The 4,394-nt window shown below is 39.2% G+C and overlaps 1 long non-coding RNA gene across 1 annotated transcript; it reads left to right on the top strand.

Annotated features, from left to right (window-relative positions):
- The first annotated feature begins 428 nt into the window (after window positions 1-428).
- On the top strand, window positions 429-3,893 carry LOC120879007. The gene is made up of 3 exons (XR_005724686.1): window positions 429-1,703; window positions 2,354-2,505; window positions 3,024-3,893. It is a non-coding gene; the product is annotated as an uncharacterized LOC120879007 (long non-coding RNA).
- Window positions 3,894-4,394: the final 501 nt, after the last annotated feature.

Below are 4,394 nucleotides of genomic sequence, written 5' to 3'. Positions count from 1 at the left end.
TAGACAGCATATTCAAAAGCAGAGACATTACTTTGCCAACAAAGGTCCATCTAATCAAAGCTATGGTTTTTCCAGTGGTCATGTATGGATGTGAGAGTTGGACTATAAAGAAAGCTAAGTGCTGAAGAATTGATGCTTTTGAACTGTGGTGTTGGAGAAGATTCTTGAGAGTCCTTGGACTGCAAGGAGATCTAACCAGTCCATCCTAAAGTAAATCAGTCTTGAATGTTCATTGGAAGAACTGATGCTAAAGCTGAAACTCCAATACTTTGGCCACCTGATGTGAAGAACTGACTCATTTGTAAAGACCCTGATGCTGGGAAGGATTGAGGGCAGGAGGAGAAGGAGACAACAGAGGATGAGATGGTTGGATGGCATCACCAACTCAATGGACATGAGTTTCAGCAAACTCTGGGAGTTGGTGATGGACAGGGAGGCCTGGCATGCTGCAGTCCATGGGATCGCAAAGATTGGACACAACTGAGCGACTGAACTGAATAGGGCAACCAATCACAGAAATTGAGCTCCCCTTGATGAAAGATAAGAACCTGAGCTCTCATGATCAATGGCACTTGAACCTACTGTGGTCCATGATCTCCTTAGTCCCTCCTAACTTTGAAGGTTTGTCCTCTGGGTGGAAACTCTGGACCTCAAAGAAACTATATCTCTTGTTTTGGGTTCCGTGCAGCCACTGGAGAGAGATTCAGTGGTGTAAGAGATACTTAACACCAATGAGAATATTGAAGAACCATCACAGTAATCTTTCTAGAACTTTAGGCACCAAGGCATTTTACTCCTACTCATGTATATGTGTGTGTGATATGTGTAACTGTAAGAAAATTTTAGCTTAAATAAGCTGAATTAATTTGTTTGAATATTGCTGTTCATTTGAACGTTAATATAGTGTAAATCATTTGAAATGGCTACCCATATTTGGTTTTTGCTTATTATAGCAGAGTCAATACAAAATGATTCACTGAAGGTCTTAGACTCCCTGCAGCTTTTCCATTTGCCCATCTCCTTTCTGCCAATTCATTGACGGTACTTTTTCCAGACCCATTCTTCAGCATTTACGCTCACAGCTTATTCCACATTCAACGTTTTATGCACTTGTCTAAGTTTTATAATTATGTTGCATGGGAATTTCCAGTTTGCCCTTTCAGAGCACAAGGCAGGCATTTTATTGAATATTTATTGAAGGAATAGATACTTGCCAAATATCCAGTGAGCTGAGTGAGAGACTGAATGCTTAGAATGAAGAGAACACAACCTCAGAACTTTGAGGTGTGTCCATAAAACTGAATTCAACCTTCAACACATGCAAAGCAAATACATGAATGTAATCTAATGCTGTAAAGGGCCATTAGTCTGTACATTTCATGTTTCAAAATTACATAATAAGATAAGAGAAGACAGGGCTCTTCCAACTTGTAGATGGGAAACACAAGGCAGAAAGCAGTGGTTTGACTGAGGTTTTTTTCCACTTAATTTCACTGCCTCTTAAAAAACGACGGAAACATTCATGGAACAACGTTGTGCTGATTCACTCAAAAACTCAACCTCAAGCCATTGTGATTTCTCATTTCTTTTTTGGACCAAGTATTTTTGTGTCTGCAAGTGAAGTAGAAGTGTAAAATCGATTAAGAAGGATGGAGACTCCTGCACGTCTGGATCAGAGAAAATTTTTTCACCCTGACTGCAAGGTAAACCCATTACTCCTTGATGAGGTGCTTTCCTTTGTTCAACCTTCAAATTTAATACTTAGCAAAAAAAGAAAAGGAAAATGCTTTGGGTATAAAATAACATTCGACACACTATTAAAGTTGAGGGATGAGAAAGCAGGAGATAAAAAATTAATATTTATGGTTACTTAATAGAGGTTTTTAAAAGTTCAGAATCAATATTTTGAAAGATTGACTCCTGTTTAAATGTCAGAAAATAAATGGAACAGGCTGAGGCAGTGTTGCCAGGCCCAAACTACTCAAATTCTAGGCAAAGTGAAACTGCAAGTTGCTGTCTAGTATGGTTTGTGACTGCTCTGGTATTGGTGTTCTCACTCAGAGCAGAGGAGTATGAGAAATCTACATAACTTTACTTTTTCCACTTAAATGTTTTATCCACCTGAAATTCATTTTACCACGTGATGTTACCTAGTGATAGAACTCAAATTTTTCTAAATTGGTAGCTGAATATGCCAATACCATTTACAGAATAAATCAAGAACATCTTAAGCTCTAACATCACAGAATTCATGCAAACAAGAGGATTGGTATTTGAGTATTTCCCCCAAGTGATGGTGCCCTCCTCATTCTCATGTGTTGAATATCCTCATAAATTCTCTCTCGTGTCCTAGGAACTGCTGCCAGGAAGGTGTCTTACAAATTCATTTTCAATGCAATCTCCAAGTGTTGAGCACCTTCTATAGATCAGGCTCTGAGCTAAGCTTCTGAGGATACAGGACTTAACGGTCACAGATCTTATCTTCAAGAAGTCTAGTGTTCAATGGTGAGACACAGAAGCAGTAGGAGTTTTTAAATTAATTAGTTAATTTGGCTGTATTGGGTCTTAGTTGCAGAAGGCAAGATCTTCATTGTAACCTGCAGGATCTGAGTTCCCCAACCAGGGATCAAACCCATGTCCCCTGCATCATAAGGTGGATTCTTAACCACTAGACCACCAGGGAAGTCCTGAGAAGCACAGAGAGTTTTAAGGTACAATAATACTGAAGACTTCCTTGGTGGCTCAGATGGTAAAGAATCCACCTGCAGTGCAGATTCGATCCCTGAGTCAGGAAGATCCACTAGAGAAAGGAATGGCAACCCACTCCAGTATTCTTGCCTAGAGAATTCTATAGACAGAAGAGCCTGGCAGGCTACATACAGCCCATGGGGTTTCAAAGCGTCAGACATAACTGAGGGACTAACACTATCTAATACTGTTAATATTTATAACTATTTATTGAGTGCTTACTGTATGGCTCTCACTAAATCAGGTACTTCATAATCATCTCATTTCACCCTCAGGACAATGTTTGGGTGCTGCATTGATTCTCATGTTCATGACACATCCTCCTTTTACAAGTGATTAAAGGAGCAAATATTTCAGGTATTGAAACTGATCGACATGACACACTTTTTAGTCCAAGCCAGCTGTCAGTCCTGAAAAAACATCACACTGAGAAATCTGTTGACAAAGCAAGGTGAGGGAAGAGCCCTGTGGGTCCTCTTTGCTGCTGAGCCCTAGCTTTGGATGACTGGCAGAGATTAAGGACATACTCCAGACAACTACACAGCATTATATGTTCCATGGCAACCTGGAGCCACTATAGATTCCGCACCTTGTGTCTGACTGCTGCTTTCCTCACTGGCCCGGAGGAGCCACCAGGCTTGCACCTCATCCAGGCCAGCAGCTTCTGTTTCAGCTACTCTGAGTCCAGTGCCAGGCATGTGTGCAGCCTCATGGCAAAGGGTTCCAGCTCCTTTGATTTCACCAGCATTGCCAAGGTTGGAGGCAAGGAGGAACTGATCTATGTTCCCATTTGTCATTCTGCCCTGCTTCATGTCTGTGAATCTTCAGGGACTTCCATCCCAGATGCAGAGGCAACAGGTTTCCACTTCTTCGACAGCACCTACAACTGTGTAAAATCAGATCCCTAATGTAAATCCTTTATTCCATGTCACCCACAGTGATTCTGTTTCTCTGCTGAAACACTGACTGATACAATATGTTTGAATGTTAAATAACAAATAGGGGTTAGTGGTAACCTCTGGGGAGAGAAGGAAGAGAATGAATTGGCTGTAAGGTCTTCAGTGTTATTTATGTAATAAAATAACAATTTGTGCATAATGTATTTGCTACAGCAAATTATATCATATATGCAATCATAAAATTGTCATATGTTATAATAAGTTATAAAATTGTTACGTATTATAATAAATTATAAAATTGTGAATTTATCAGGCTGGTGTCTGAATACACAATGAATGAACAAATGTGTGACCCTGGGCAAATTATTCAACCTCTCTTCTTTTCCATTTCTTCATCTGCAAAATAATAGGATTAAATTATATTTGTGTGCATTTAATTCTAAGAATTCTTGAACTCCATCAGTACCAGTCTCTTGATTTATATCAGGAAATAAAATACCTGTTCTCAAATATTTGAAGACCATCATGGAAGATGGTGATCTGCTTTAACCTATATTATTTTTTAGAGCAATGGGTTATATTCAATATAAGAAATAATTTCCCATCAAAAGATCAAGATGACTTTGGAGTAATATGTTCTCTCTTTCTAGAAAAACACAGGCAAAAGACAGATTATTCTTTTTTTTTTAATCATGGGGGCTACTGAAGAACTTACCATCATGGGAGAATGATCAAGTAGCATAAATA

Source organism: Oryx dammah, unplaced genomic scaffold, assembly GCF_014754425.2.
Source record: "Oryx dammah isolate SB20612 unplaced genomic scaffold, SCBI_Odam_1.1 HiC_scaffold_19, whole genome shotgun sequence".
NCBI lineage: Eukaryota > Metazoa > Chordata > Mammalia > Artiodactyla > Bovidae > Oryx > Oryx dammah.
The sequence above is the reverse complement of the archived record's forward strand: the minus strand, read 5'-3'. Positions and strand labels throughout refer to the sequence as shown.